General features: G+C 39.2%; 1 protein-coding gene across 1 annotated transcript in view; it reads right to left on the minus strand.

Annotated features, from left to right (window-relative positions):
• The window catches only part of CAP2 (cyclase associated actin cytoskeleton regulatory protein 2), a 119,897-nt gene that overhangs the window by 43,910 nt on the left and 58,945 nt on the right, over positions 1–17,042 (minus strand). The gene's annotated exons all lie outside the window — the stretch shown is intronic.

Raw genomic sequence — 17,042 nt, forward strand, 5'->3', positions numbered from 1 at the left:
TGTTATTTCTGGAATCCAGGGTTCTTATGTGGTTTTACATCAGGTAGAAAATGAATCAATCAATCATTACTTCTTTTTAAAAAATTTATTTTTCCAGTTATAAAATTAACACTATATACTCTTTATGAAACATTGGAAAATACGGATGGGAAAACATAAGTGAACAATAAACATTCTTTTTAAAAAAATTTTCTAGCATAATTTTCTTTTTTAAATTAAAATTATTGGGGTGGCACTGGTTAATAAAATCAAATAGGTTTCAAGTGTACAATTCAATAATATGTCATATGTATATTGCATTATGTGTTTACTATCCAAAGTTAAATCTTCTGTCACCAAATATTTGACCTCACAAGTACTGCCATTTGTGACAACATGGATGGATCTTGAGATAATCATGCTAAGCGAAATAAGTCAGACAGAAAAAGTTGAGAACCACATACTATCACTTATATGTGGGCTATAAAACTACAAGCAACAAAGAGGATGAACAGAGACTCATGAACACAAACAGTGGGCTTTACCAGATGGAAGAGGAATGATAAATTTTCTAAATTCCACTAAATGGAGAGAGGTGCTGCTAAATGATTTTCTTCTTATAGATATAATTATTAGAGATATCTTCAAAGATGGCAATTGATTTTAAAATAATGGTTATTAAGACCATAAAGAATGGTCCTAAGAGTTACATTCAAGCAGTTCGATTAAAACAAACAAGCACAAAAGCAAATAAAAACCCATCAGTATATTCTTGGCAAGTACCGAGAGAACGCTAACGTTTTAGAGAGGATGTTTTAAATAGAAATACTACAAAGGCATTACTAGTACAACCCAGGCAAATTTAATGGCACTAAAGTAAAAAGTAGACTTTTTCATATTTGGATCCCACCTACATTTAAAATTCTAAGAAAGTTCATATCAAGCAGTACTTCTTAGCCAATCATACTACCCAATATCGATCATTATTACTTTGGCTTATGTACTCTTATGCAAAGCTTTAGCAGTTGATTCCATTTGGGTGCATGTGAGTATATGTGTGTGAGTTATAGCACAGAAAACGTATGGAAAGATATACCTCAAAATGTTAACATAAAATTTCTATTTAATTTTATTGGCTTATCCATATATTCTAAATTTTCTAATATGTACATACGTATTTTGTAATTAAGGGAAAAGTTTTAAAACATATAAACCAGTTTTGTACCTTCAGTGGTAGAAAAAGTTGCACATTGGTGTAGTAAGTTTACATATATCAAAAAATATTAAGCCTCTTTTTTTAATATCAGGAAAGTAGCTTCAGGAAAATATTCAGAAATTATCAGAATAAATTATTTGGATGAAGAAGAATAGTTATTTTCTCAGGCAAAGGTTATCCAAATCAGGAACAGTATTTGCTTCTAAAAATATATTATTTGGGCAAATTCTAATCATGAAGCAATTGTTTTCACCATTTTAAGTCAGGAGCAAATATTTTCATTATCAGAAATGTTAATTTGAATTAACTTGCTTTGGTGCAATTGTAGATATTTCCCTAGGCTCATTCTCCTTCATGTTCCTCTTGTATAAATATTTTCCACTGTCCAGGAATATTTTGTAGAGTTCAGAATATGCCTCATGGAAATTCTTTCAGAAACATTTGTACATTTAAGACTTCTTAAAAATTGAAAACATTTGCAAACTGTCACAGAAGTCAATCTAAATAAACAAAACTTATTGAGTACCACAAAAGTACATACTATGGTAGTTGCCATTATATTGCATCATAACAAATTCCTTGGAAAATATTTTTATATGTTCGTAAGGCATTAATTCCACATATATATCTTACTTTGGGTTGCTAAACTCTCTTAAAAATACACTCGAGAATCCCAAAGCCTTTCGCTTATATTCCTTAGAAATAATTCTTAAAGTGTAAAACCAAAGGAATAAACTGTTTTGGAGAGATGCCTTGTTCTGATACCTAAGAGAGGTTTCTAAGATGCATGAATCCTTATTTGCATTTTAAAACAAAACTTTCAACAACCCGTTATACTTCTCAGCACATTTTTTTATTAATAATTTGTTTAGAAAACAAACAATTTTAGACATGCAGAAAAGCACAGAAAATAATAGTGACAGGCACCATGTACACAAAACATCATTTAATATCGCACTGGGGCCCTGGATCATCACTACGACAGCCAGTTACTGACATTTGCCGAAGAACAGCTGGAAACACAGAGGTCTGGAGCCTGGAACATGGGACTACTTAGATAGCACCTCTGGGGTGGCAATGAGGCTTGATGTCATATTGTGTTTTTTTTTCTCCTAGAGGTAGAACAGTGCACTAGCAGTTGCCAATAAGCATTTTTAATGTAAAGTCTCTTCTGCAAAAGCATTTAGGAAACAGGCTAAAGAGCCTTCTCCAAAGTCATTTTCTTACTTTTCAGATAATAATTTACACTGTTGTTGTTATTATATTTCAACTTTATTTAGGACTTCTGGGCCGCTGGCACAAACAATGGATATGTCTTTGTCAGTTTCCACTTACTGTTTTTGGTCATTGCCACACTGTTCACAGGTGTGAGCCCTACCTCTCATCATTTCTAGTTTCTGTGCTACAGTATTTGGGGGAGTGCTCACTCTATTTATTCATCAGAATGAGAATACAGTTCTGCTCACATGATATGTGGACCACAATTTTCTCTAAGCTCTCAATGTTTGACATGTCTCAGAAGGGGAGGTATGTGATTAAAAAGTCAAGTTCAATGGAGATCTAAATGTTTACACAGTGACCCACAATAGTTTGTGTCCTTACAATATCTCACGTCCTGAAGCTAGTTGTAACAGGGGTCAGAAGACAGTTAAAAAAATACCCCTTACCATTAAATGCTCCCTCAGGTTAAGAGTTACAGTTTTCGTTAAAGTTGTTCTGATAGGTAGAGTCTTTCACTGGTAGTGCAAAAAAATAATGGCCAGTCAGAGAAAACATATCTTTCCCTTTGATATACAGGCTAACAAATGAACCTGGGACACATATGAAGCTCTAGTGTATCTCTCTTGTATGGCTGGACTTGACTAAACGGGTTCTAGAAAATGCTGGGTTCATGGCAGGGACATGGGATTAGCTAGATTATCTGAGATCCAGGGAGGAAGCAGTGGGCCACTAATGGGGAATGGCAAATAAAGACACTAAATCACGGCAGAGAGAAACTGGAAGGGAAAATGAAGATGAAAATTAAAAGCTGAACCTGGTAATCCACATAAACACAAGAGAATAGACTGCGTGTCCAAGAAGAATCTCATTTTGCACTTTGCTATTGTTTCAGCTTATTTTATTGGCACAGCTGAGAAGGTATCAACTCTTCTCCTATCTGGGTAGGTACCATCTGGCTTCTGACAGTGATGAATTTTATGATCACCTATAATTTTACTTTATAGGATTCTGAATATTAAAGCTGAAAGGCAGTAGATCTCACTGTGCTTAAATGCACAGGGACTTCATCAACAATCTCTAGAGATATAAATTGGAGAAAACTGCCAAAACCATTCAAATTCATCAGCTTTATAAAATCTAAAACAATATTCTGTGATCAGAAATTAGTTCTTTCAAATAGAAAAAAATCTGAACTGCCATTAATTTTTTCTACCAACATTTGTTAAGCATTGACTGTATGCTAACAGCATGTTAGTTTTCACCAGTTGTGTCTACTTTCTAATGAGAAATCTCAGTTTAAACTACCAAAGTCACCATGTGAACGATCCAAGCCCAGTTAACTACATTTACTGGGTCGTCGTCTTTCCCCTGGATAAGTGTCCCATGGTTCAGGGATGGCCAGATCTTTTCTTGGAGATTCACTTATAAATATAAAGAACATTGCTGAGATGATGTTAATCTACAGTTTCCATTTCAAACTCAGGAAATTCAAAGGATTTGAACAACTACCCTGTGAGTCTTAAGACACTTCACAGGATAGATTTACCATTATTATACCAAGCTACTGATGCTTAGCTCCAATCAACCTTAACCAGAAATCTACTTTCTCTTTTAAAGTTAGTACGATCTTCATAAGATTCCACGATTTGCTTTTTCCCAAGAGCAGTGCTTCTCACAGTGCAGCCTACAGAGCACTGGCCCCAGTCTGGTGAGCAACTCAACACAAATAGTGCTTCCTGGTCGGTGGACTTGAGGGAGTTCTGCATATGGCCTCCCCTTTTGGAGAATCATGATTCGCCTCAGAATACTAGAGGAGATTCTAGAGAAACCTATTTAACTTTGTTTAACCTGATGTTTCTCAAGCTTTTTGCTCATGCAACTTTTTGTTTCCCTCCCACTTTCCCAGGGAACTGGTATTCAGTGGAACAGACTCTGGGAAAGCCTGCTCGAGGATCTGTGGAGTGGTTTAGGGGATTCATGGAGACCTGCTGGGCTGCTCACTGTGTGTTCCTTTGTCCTCTTCCTCTCCACTTATTCTTTCTCATTACCATGAGACACTTTCAAGGGCATACAGTGGAGGAAAAGAAGTCTCTTCTCTCTCACCACACATGCGTGCACACGCGCGCGCACACACACACACACACACACATAGACACACTGCTTTCAGGAGCCATAATAATCTCTGGGAGGGCTGTTGGCCTAGCCCTCCCCCTCTGCACTGAGATTCTACCTTCTATTGCTGTCTCTCTGTCAAGTCTTTTTTTGGCCAGCCCTGTCCCTGCTTCTAATCGCCATTGGCAGTTACAATCTCTTCCTCTACTTTTTCCTTATCTTCGTTTTCTCTTTCTTTCACACGTCTAACATTCTGTGTGAAAAGGCAGACCATTTAGAAATAATGCCACTGAATCACAATGTTTTTTTCCTCCTGCAGAGTAAACTGATGGCTAATGACATCTGCCTTTAGTCTTTAGGTGTCAAGCTCTTTTTGCCCTGTGCTGCCCATGGCCACAGATGCCTTTTTTGTTATCTAAGAGGGATTTTGGCTATTTCCAAGTCCAGAGGAATCTCAGAGTTTTTCTTGATTTAAGGCTCCCTTATGGCACGGATCACATGCACTTAAAGTCTTATCAGTGCTAGTAGATTGCGGCGCTTGGCTTTTTACAAAGGGAAAGTATGGCTAACAGTATGTGTGAAGCCAGCATAAAGTGTGGTGCACGTCCAGAACTACTTTCTAGGAGGCATATGCAGGAAGACCATTATTTGATCTTTGGCCTAGTTATTTGGTATAAAGCCTATAGCTCTTGACTATGTAATAAAATGGAGACGATCGCATTCACTGTATCTCTAAAGAGAGTCACCTTGTTACCTGTTAGTTCATTTGTTTTTTTCATTTATTCAACAAATATTTACTGAATGTTTCTATGTGACAGGGCTAGAGAGAGGCCCTGGGGTGGAGTACAATTTACAGCAGTAAAGATACAGAGACTCTCACGTACCTGTCCTCTTTCATTTGAGTGCAATGAGGAGCATATTACTCAGGGTTTTCCAGAGAAAGAGATTTTGGAGGCTGACAAGTAAATCGGCAAGCTGGAGACCCAGGAGAGCTGATGGTGTTCCAGTCTGAAGGCCAACGGGCTCAGGACCCAGGAAGAGCTGATGTTCAGTTTGAGACCAAAAGCAGGAAAAAGCTGATGTCTCAAAGAGAAGGCAATCAGGCAGGAAGAACTCTCCCTTACTTGGGAGAAGGTCAGCCCTTTGTTCTTTTCAGGCTTTCAACTGATTGGACAAGGCCCACACACATGAGGAGAGTGATCTACTTTACTCAGTCTATTGATTTAAATCTTAATCTCATCCCAAAACATCCTCACAGAAACACCTAGAATAATGTCCGACCAAATATCTTGGCACCCTGTCACCCAGTCAAGCTGATATATAAAACTAACCATCACAGGAGGAGACAAAGAGCAATAAACATAATAAATAACTAAATTACATAGTATATTCGGTGTGAGAAGCCATAGGAAAAAAAAGTAGAGTCAAGCAAAGGGGGCCAGAAATATATGTGAGGATGGGTTTCAGTTTAGAATGGAGTGGTCTCATTAGGAAGGTGACGTTTGAATAAATACTTGGAGGTGGTATTAGCTTCCAAGTATATCTCCACATATATCTGGGGGAAGCAGGTACAACCACTGTAAGAGGAAACAACCAGTGCAAAAACCCTAAGGCTAATACGTGTCTCCAGTGCCCAAGGAATAGCAAGCAGACGAGTGGAGCTGGAATGAGCGAGGGGGAAAGTGGTGGAGTCTGAGGTGGGAGAGGGCATGGCGGGCGGGGAGCAGGGCATGGATCATGCAGACTGTTGAAAGGACGTTGGCTTTTACCCAGAATATGGAAATGGAAATCACCATAGAGTTTATAGAGTAGAGGAATGACATAATGTGATTTTCTTTTATAAGGATCTCTCTGGTTGCTGTACTGAGAATAGATCGTTTGGGTCGGGGGAAGAGTAAGGGTAGAAATGGAGAGATTGCATTCAAAACTTTGCAATAATTGAGATGGGAGATGAAGAGAGCTCGGGCCAGAGTGACTGCAGTGGAGATTGTGAGATGCAGATTCTGGATTGGATGTTGGCTATCTGAGCAAAGGAGGAGGTCAAGAACGATTCCTTGGTTTTTGACCTGAGCAAACTAGAAAGATGGAGTTGCCATTACCTGATGGGGAGAAACTGTAAAAGAAACAGATTTTAGCAGGAAGGCCAGGAGTTCAGATTTGATATGTTTAATTTACCTTTAACCATGCTTTCACAGGGGCTGCAATTCACTAATATTAACTGTAATATGGCAGTTGATCTCCCTAACTTTTCCCCCAAAACTTGGTCCCTTTCCAGTTTCCACTCTTCAGTTTGCCTTTGCTTAGGAGCATCTTCTCAGTTTAGTACAGCACAATGTATAAATGTTCCCCGCATACAAGGATGGTGTTCTTAGCTCGCAATCGGCAGCGGGTGAGCTCTGTGCTGTGTCTCTCCTGGTGATTGCTTGTGCTGAGTCATCTACTCTGGCCAGCAGCAAACATTTGTGAGATAGCTAGCTGGATTATGGGTATATTCTGTGGTTGGCGGTAAAATTAATTTTGTTAATTTCACAGGTCAATTACTCATTATATCCTGAAACTAGCTGGCCCACGGGGAGATCAAACCTTTGGACTTGGCTTCATCTCTACCATAGTTTAACTAATTGTAGTAATAAATGGAGACTCACTGTTTAAGATGGTTTGGGGTAGACCTGATCGGGTTTATATAAGTGTATGTTCTTTATCTAGCTTGCATTTTTATACTAAATAACAGGAGACTGAATCGTCGCATAATTCAGTCTCATAATTGTCACATAACAGGAGACTGAATTAATAAAAAAACCAAATAATGTGAAGTGACAAATAAAAATGAGCCTTCTGAGAAGTCAGATATGATCCAGGTGGCAGCAATGAAGTTATCTATCTAAAGATGGCAATGGTATCCGGGTTTGATAAGTGTATTTTTTCTTTTCATAAGTGAGTGAAATTATCAGACATTTTCTTCTTCTATGTCCTTCTCTTCTGTTTTCTATCATAAGCTTTTTTCTGCCTGGTGTTCACTTACCCTGACCTCATCATGCTTTCTTGTTCCTATTATCTGTTAAAATATTTATTGAACAACCTAGGTATAATCCTACATATAATCCTAGGTATTTGGAAGACATTAGTGAGAAAAGAAAGACCTCCCCTATGGGGTTTACAAGTGGTGAACAGAACGTAAACAATGGACATAATAAATACATCACACTATTAAAAAAAGGAGTAAAGCAGTAAAAAGGAATCGAGGGTGCTGGGGTGTTTTTTATTAATGTAAAAAGGTTTAAGTGAGAATATTTGGCTGACTAAAATATTTGACTGAATATTTGGTTAATTCTGTTTGATCTAGCTGGTCTCACATACTAGCGACCGATGAGAATGGAATATGGAGCATCAGTGAGAAGAAAACAGGAAGCAGAAAGGGATAAGGTTGCTTTTCCCTCCAACTAGCTAACCAGAATGCAACCACTCAGAGGCTGCGTAGTTCTCTTTCAATTCCACTCTTGACCTTGGCACATTGTACAGGATAATATGCTTGCTGCTGCTGAACATTACACAATAAAACCTGCCAGCTACATTTTTAAGTACTGGCCTGACCATCTTGGTGTTATTCTTTTTTTCTTTTAGGTACTTTTGGTCAGCTCTGGGTCCTTCTGACTTTCAGCCTATAGAGTTACTTTATTAAATATAGTCAGTTCCTTTTTTTGTTTCGGTTACCCCAAAATACAAAATTAAAATATGAATACACGTACCCTACTACTGGCCAACATTATAAGAAGTTGGGAAATTTACAGAGAAGAAAAAATATACCACCATTTCCCAGAGTTGGTTTTAGAAGATTTCTCTAAATTTCTAAGATGTACCTTTCCAGCATCACACATTAGCATTGCAAAGTACAAAATACAGTTCCTACAAAGGAAAAGCCACAAAGTCCAACTCCTTGCAGGATAAACACAGGAACAGGCTGGGGCCTAGACCAGCTGAGTTATTCAGCCAATGAGATTTGGTCCTCATCAGTAGGTCATGTTAGAAACCCCACAAAAGTCTGGACTAGTCTTTGGGCAGTGTGTATCATGTGAAGATCAGTTCAGGAGAGGGAGGAAATAGATTATTGGTTGCCTACTATAAATCAGGCACTGTATATTGTATTCTATATCCTATTTTAAACATCATAAACCCTTGAAAAGATTGGAATTATTATTCCTGTTTTAGGAATGAGGGAACAAGGTTGAGAAATACTGAGTGACTTGATCATCTAGTCAGAAGTAGTGTTCGAACCCAGATATACCTGGTTCCCAAAGCTTATACTCTTAGGCATAACCAAAAAAGGCACTGACTTTGTAGTATGTCACATCTACATCTCTCACACTAGTTGGGGCTGATTCCTCTCTGAGCCCCAGTATCCTCCTATAAAATACATAATACTCCTCTGTAATGTTCTGATAAATAAGAGCACATGTGCAAAATGTCTGACATAATAGAGGCCTAAAAATGGCAGCTGTTATTTTCATAATTATTCAAGTATTTTACTGACTTCAGATTTTGAAGAAACAGTATGTAGCTGATAGACAAACAAAACTGAATCAATGCTCAAACATCATGGTTGATAAAAGAACCAAGAGCAGAGTGTCCACAATATGCACTAAGAATAAGCTTACAGGTCAGGCCCTCCTGGATGGGGTGGATACTCAGGTCTTCTTGAGAACCCGGGCAATTTATTTACATGCCCCTGGTACATACTAGATAGCACAGATGGGGTACCCTGACGATCTCTGGAGCTTTGAGGGACAGTCCTTGGAAGAGTCTGCTTAATTCAGTGCCAGGTATAGCTGTATCGCCTCTGATGTGCTGGCAACGCTCTGGACTCTGAGAACTTAACATTGTGACCTACTGGAAGCTGATAGCAGTTGTTGTGCTGTAGATTATCTTTAAAGGCAATTTCTCTTACGGCAATTAATTTTATAAATTGTGGAATTCATGTCAGTTTCTAGACTTTCTGGTGCAAATGTTTCCCTGTGTTTATAGGAGGGGCCCAGAGGCAAAAGACGTGTCAGCCTCTGGTGACAGAATGTCGTATTTGCTACAAACCCCCTGGAAGAAGAAGGGACCGCACGAGGATGTTTCCACACACCTTGGGCACCAGTCAGTCCTGGGTTTTAGTCTTGACTCTGCCTCTTATTAACACCTAAAGGAACAGATGCGAATCAACAGGTGCTATAGATTCATTAATCCCCTTCCTCCTTACACTTCTGGAGGGTGTAATTTGAGGCCGCTGTGCTAACTCAGAGTGCATACATACTTCAATGACAATGCAAATTACTATTTAGTGAGATGCCATGATGTGTCTGATACTATGGTTTCCACTTCAATAGCTGGAATTCTCATAATGATTTTGAAATTAAGTTTTATCTCCATTTTTCAGCAGAGGAAACTGAGGTTTAGGTAGACTTAATATTTTTCTCTCTGAAATTAATATTGGCTTGTAATATTATATATTTAAAAAACAGGGTATAAAATTTATTGAACAATTACTATTTATTACCACAATGACTGCATTCCCAGCACTGTGCTATGGTCATGTGAATATACAGTGATTGTCAGTGGAGCTGTGTGACTGAGCCTCGGGAAGGTGAGCTAGGAGCAGGTCTGAGGTGGGACAATCCAGGGGACCATATCTGCTCATTCTTTAAGGATGAGAAGAATTATGAGGGGAGAAGTCATTGTAGGTTGAGAGAACAGCAAACAAAAATACACACACACACACACACACACACACACACACACACACACAAAAGCAAAGAGGCGTGATATGCAGGAAACAACATATTTTCCTGGATGGCATGAAGTACAAATTCTGTGGGGGTGTTCTGGGTGATGAGGCTGCCAAGCCAGACGGGGATGTACTCTTGGGGAGCCTCACATGCAATGCTGAGGAATGTGGATTTTAGTAAGGAGCCCTGGGAGGATCTTAAGCAGAGCAGTGCTTGAATTAGAAGCTTAAAATAACCCATTTGGCAGGGAGGAGAGATTCAGAGCAAGGAGCAGCAAGGCAGCACCAAAGGAGAGGCAGCAAGATCAGTAAGGGAGTGTTTATAAGGTATTGCTAAGGGACTGAGGAAGGCAGTGGCAAGGGCGACTAAGAGAAGGGGGTGGCTCTGAGAGGAATGTAGGACATGGATGGATTCTGTTTCTTTTATGCCATTATCTTAAGCTCCTGGCACACAGTAGGCACTCAATAATTGAATTCGGAGTTGATGAATGAGGTGAGTATAAAAGGTGATGGCAGAGGGAGACATGGAGGATAATTCTGAGGCTCTTCGTTTGGAGGATGCTACTTAAAGCTGCAACTGCCTTCTGCTAATGAAATCAAGGAAAACTGTTGGATTCCACTGAGCAGAACAGACATGGTGCCCGCCATCCAAAGCAGTTCACCCTGGAAGCCAAAAGTGACCAAGAGAATATGCTGCATAAGGACTTCCAGATATCCTGAGATTTCCACAGGACATGGAATGAGAATTCAAGCCCATCTCAACTGAATCTTAAGGGGAAACATGACTTCAGTTGGCCTTTGGGTTATGGTCATAGAGTCGATAAAAGAAAACAGTTTTAGATCTCTGGATCTTTTATAAGAAGCACTTCTATGGTCTTTTTATGACATCCTGGTCATGCTTAAATATTATAAATTGTTTATCTAGGTTTTCCCCTTGAAAAAATTTAAATTATTGATAATCATAAATTCCCAGACTTTTACTTCTTATTATTTTGTAGGATTTTTCTATTTTATTGTTTTTAGAATACATTTGGCCACAAGCATAGGAGATTGTCACATATGAGGGATGTTTAGGTTTTCAAACTTTCACAGCATTATGGTTCTGTGGATGGCGGGAGCGTGTGCAAGTCACTCTTCCCCCATTCCTTCTTCCCTTGTCCCTCTTCCTCTTCAGAAGGCCCTGCATGATGTGGCAGCCTGGCAGAACTTGCCATGAAGGTGTAGTTTGAGGGCTACTTCAGTAGAAAGTTGTCTGAGTCTCTGGTTTCTGACAATGAAGGGACATAGCATTTGAAATAGGTAAAAAGAGGTAAGTGTGGGAAGACATGGCTGCCACTTAAATTTTCCTTCCATAATGCATATACTTTTTGGAAAAGTATAACCTTATTAATAAGTACTAACCTTTTTAGTTATCTAGTAACCCTTTTTCCCAGGTCAGTGGAAATCAACCAAGAGCAATAAAGGAGCTGATAAGAAAGAAGGACCAGTGGATGGAAGGTAGGAGCTTGCATGGCAGGAAAAGGGTGCTGATAATGGGTGCCGGGAGGGTGAGATTGAATTCACCTTTCCCATTGAGCCCGGGGCTAGTCATTGACCTGATTCTAGGAACTAGCTAACTTACTGCCTTAGGCCCAAGTGTCACTGGTAACCAAGCTTAGCTAGGGAAAGATGGGTAGATGGGTAGCACTGGTAACCAGAGGCTTTTGCGCCCTGGGCTGGAGAAAACGCCACTGATCGCTGCAGGTCACTGGCAAATTCTGTAATTGAACATCTGTGAGTTTTGATCTCTCCATCTGTAGGTAGAGTATAACATTACTACCCACATACTCTAGCATGACACTGTGAAAATTAACAAGTGATAAAAGAATTTTGAGATCCTTGAATTAAAAGGGCTCATAAATATTCACACAAAATGCCGTCAGTGTTTATGCCATTTGTATTAGGATTGGGGAAAAATATAAATATTATTTCTATTTGCCATTTTGCTTATCTCAAATTATCTCCCCAATGAACTCACCAGCTTCACAAAATTAAATACTGTCCCTTCTATATCAGTACTCTCATTGTGAGTAGAGAAACTGGACAATAGCATTTGAGTCTTGCATTTTGGATTCATTTAGAAAAATCCTCATATTAGAAAAATCATAAAGAATGATTTCAAAGGTAATGAAAGAAGACTATCTTTGGTTAAGAACACTATGTGTCTTGAGAAGCAATGGGATGTGGATCCCAAGATAATGACGCAATTCATTCCTCATCTGTAATAGGGAAAACTTCAGGTGTTTATATAGGCAGCTGCTGAATGTCCTCAAAACCAGATTGTCTATCATGTTTTCCTACTTAAGACAATTCTGTGGTTCAGCTACAGTCAGATTTCCTGGTCAGGCACAAAGGTGTTGTTTGTACTGGACCCAGTTCCACATAAAGCTACCCCGACACTTGACTGACACTCACAACATACGCTTTAGTTACGAGTGTATCCTACTTGATTTTTCCATTTGTAAAACACCCGGGAAACATGTTAAATTGAGATGAAAAGCGAGATGTTTACAAATTAGTAAAGAAATACGATATTTATCCTGTCAGCTGAAATGAACCTGACAGATGTATTTTTGGTTAAAATTAAAATTGTGAGCCCTATCATGTTACCCTCAGTGATGCCGCCAGATGCACAGCGTATGTCTGACAAAGGCATCCAGTAGTCATCTGAGCCTGGCTGCGGGTTCCAACAATTCATTACCAGGGCTTGCCTGAAGAGAGGGGCCCTGCCCAAGTGTCGAATACTCAGAAGCAAACTCATAAGAGATATGGGATAGCGATGATCCGTTTCTATTTTTTCCTGCCCACAAACATCCTCGCTGTCAGGGAAGAGGTCTGGAAAGAAAATGGAGTCAAACATCTTTGATTCTGGTGTCTGCCAAAATGGCTCTCATCTCAGACTAGCAGATTAAACATGTCTCCCAGGACATAGCATGGGAAAGGATCAGTTCTTCCTACTAAGGTTGCTGGGACGCCTCTTCCTGCTGGAATTGCACAGCTCCAAATAGAATTGACCTGTATGTGTCCAGAACACATAGAGGAGAGACACAAGAGAGAGCCTAGAGGGCCGTTTTCTAGGGCAAATGCCTCTGTTTTTGTTTTTTGTTTTTTTTTTTCCCCCCAGGGTCTTCTTGTACATAGTTTATGAGTATGGTTCACTTTTCTTATCATTGAACAAGGAAGTGGTGGTTCCTGACGGGAAAACAAGACTGCTGGCAATACCAGGGAAAGATCTCAAAACTGCCTCTAAGGTTGACCTTCCTAAGGGCTTTGAGATCCCGTGGTGGGAGCTGGGCATGTGACAATGGGTCCTGGGCTCCATGCAGGTTTTAATTTCCAGCCTTTCATACTTTCCCTTTATGAACTGGTATTTGGTTCTTTCACACAGGGGCCTAAGCCCAACCCTATCCCAGTTAACTGTACCCTTTCGTCATTTCTTTTCTGCTCCCTGCAGAGTTCATCTACTGCTGGCTGTGTCTCCCTGGAGTGTGGCCACCTGCACATATTTACCTGTGTTCCATGTGTGCATATGACATATTAGACATGTCACACAGATTCTCATAGAACTGGTCATAAGCTTTAGAAAAGAAACAAAGGAGGGGAAAAAAGGATTAAAGAGTTGCATGTTAGGTACTCTGAAGTCTAGAGAAAGAATTCTGGGGATGGGAACCTCCTCTCCCCATAAAATGATCTGAAATAGGGAAACAATAAGATACAACAAACACAATATGATATGCTTCATAAATAATAAATAAGTCAAACAAATAAAATTCACCAATTAATAGCCTGAGTCTTGTGTAACAGTTTTGCAATTTAAAGAGAAATGAGCAAAGCCCCATGAACCTGGGGCTATCTACCTGAATATGGAGTGATATGAAGCTCAGCAAAACTTGCAAATATTATAAAGAAATAAAAACACAAAGAGGAGAATCAGTGCTGCACAGATGGTTAGTGTTACTATGACATGCTAGAACAACTGGCCCAGATTTCGGCTGCATTACACTGGTAATAATATTGAAACAGTACCTGACAAACCGAGTGTTAACCATTAAATCATGTCTCTCCCAAATTCATACACTGAAGTCCTAGCTCAAAGTACCTCAGAATGTCTTTATCTGGAAATAGGGGTGATGAGGTTATACAGGAGTAGGGTGGGCCCCTAACCCATTATGATTGGTGTCCTTATGAAAAGGGGAAGTTTGCATACAGAGACAGGCACATAGGGAGAAGGGTGATGTGTTGACAAGCCAAGGAATACCAAATTGCCAGCAAATCGCTGGGAGAGAGGCTGGGAAAAGATCCTTCCCTGATGTCTTCAGAGGGAGCATGGCCCTGCCAACACCTTGACTTTGAACTTCTTGCCTGCAGGACTATGAGACAACAGGGTTCTGTTGTTTACGCCACTCAGTTTGTGGTTCTTTGTTACGGCAGCTCTAGCAAACTAATTTCCTAGGCAATAGAAAACGAATCTCAAGCTTTGAAGACTAGGAAGACCAGTGGAGTAAGAAAAGGATTGTGCTCAGCACAAAGTTAGGAACAGAAAATTTACTGAATGGGAACAATTCTGGCAGAGACATCATGAGAATCCAGGCAAATCTACTCAGTGGCGAGTGACTTCCATGCCAAAATTTTCTTTCACATGCTTGTCTATCATCACTTTAAAAGATATAAAGACAAAGGCAAAGCTTAAAAGCTATCACAAATCAGGAAAGTTGATATTTAATGATATATGATAATAACGTAATTAGATTTTTCTCCTTAGACTTTGGAGAAGAGGGCTGTGTGGAGAAACTACAAGAAAGCCAAGAAAAAGAACTTGAACAGGGTCACCTTGCTCTTTGAAGGCAGGGGGGAATATTTTAAGACTTAGAGGACTTAAAACAACTAAAAATACCAACTAAAAATACCAACAGTGGGCCACAAAGACTCATAGCCATTTGGTCAACTAAAAATACCAACAGTGGGCCACAAAGACTCATAGCCATTATGACACTGTAGGAGATAATTAAGACTAGAAGAGATTTAAGGGCCTCTTTGAGAAACACATGAATTAGAGTATTAAGCAAGGATTAATTAGTAATCCTCTCATCGGTAATGAAAACAGTTGGTAAATTAGCAAACAAATTCTTAGAACTATCAGGTATTAGCAGAACCTCAAAAGAATCTCAGATAATAACTACAAAGATTCCTTCTGGGTCCAAAAGGGAATAAAAGTTTATTTAGTTAAGAATAGAAATAAATAGAAGCAATTAAAGTGGTTTTTCTGAAATACATTAATGTTAAAATGTTAACAAATTGACCAGTTAAAGTTATCTTTTGGCCTAGCTCAAAAAGAAATGAAAAGTTTAAAATCTAGCACAGAAAACAAAAATGAAAAGAAAAAGCAGTAAATGACTATAACAAATATAAAAATTTACTTGAGTTTAAGACAAATTATGTATCAAAAAATAAATGCGGACAGCCTAAACTTGCTTATTAAAACAATAAAGTAATTGACTGGATTAAAAAACGTTCAACAACCTGTTGTTTAAAAGAAAAATATATTTAACACCAAGTCATTTTGATAGATGGGATGGGGGAGAACAGTCTGAGATTTAACCCACTTAAATACAAGAGCAGAGATACTTTTTGGGCTTTTCCATTTGTTACATGCAATTTCACACACCTGAATCCTGTTTATCTTGCAAACCTGAGTTCCAGGGGCCCCTTCTCTGAGATTCCTCCAACTTCCCCAGCCCCTAGGCAGTGTTTAAATCTGCTATCTAGGGGCCTCCACAAGGTCAGCATTTATTGCAATGTATTAACTACAATGTACCACGTTTAGATTTATCTTTTGCCTGCATTAGACCGTCAGCTCCGGAAAAAGCGGAAAAAGCAGCTCTTGCTGTCTCCAAGCATAGCTAATCAAATTATGGAATACGATAGATCTGCTAAAATAAAAAAAATATATAGATTAGGAAGAGGAGGATTTCAGGCCCATCGATCCTTCACATGAGCAAAGGAACGTAGGCATGAAAGTACACATGTTCAGAGAACTTTGGTTGTCCAATGTGACTGGGAAATTGGGTTTGTTGCAGAGGAGGAATTTTGGGGAGAGGACTCAGATGCTGAAATAAGTTGCAAAGAGCCTCGAATATCATCCTATGGAGTCCACCTATGGGATTGATTGCATAGGCAATGGGAAACAATGGGACAGGATTCCAGATTAGTTTTGTTTGTTCCTTTTTTTTTGTCAGCAACAATACCTACGATGAAAGAATGGGAACAGATTAGAGGAGAGGGAGATTTGGGGCAGAGAGACTAGTATAAGGGTCATACCTATTGTGTTTGTCAGTAAATGGTGGAATTTTTTCTTCTTATGTCTTTATTTCACAGTGTTTTAAAAGGCAAACTTGTAATATCTTTGTATTAAAAAATTTAAAAAGCAGGACATCTCGTTTCTTCTTTTCTCTTTTCTTTCTCTTTCTCTCCTTCCTTCTGTTTTCTTCCTTCCCACCTTTTTAAGTTATCTCTTCCTTTCTTCTTCTTGTCCACCTCCTTCCTTCCCTTCCTTCTTTTTTACTTTCTCACTTCTTCCTCTCTCTCATTCTTTCTTCCTTTCTGCATTAGAGCAATGGGAATGGCGCACAGGTTTCAGATCCCAAACATTGTTGTAGTCCAGGTGTTGTCAGGACTCAGAGACCGGTTAGATGTGAGGGGTGAAAGCAAAGG

Source organism: Pteropus medius, unplaced genomic scaffold (genome assembly GCF_902729225.1).
Source record: "Pteropus medius unplaced genomic scaffold, Ma_sr-lr_union100, whole genome shotgun sequence".
Classification (NCBI taxonomy): Eukaryota; Metazoa; Chordata; class Mammalia; order Chiroptera; family Pteropodidae; genus Pteropus; species Pteropus medius.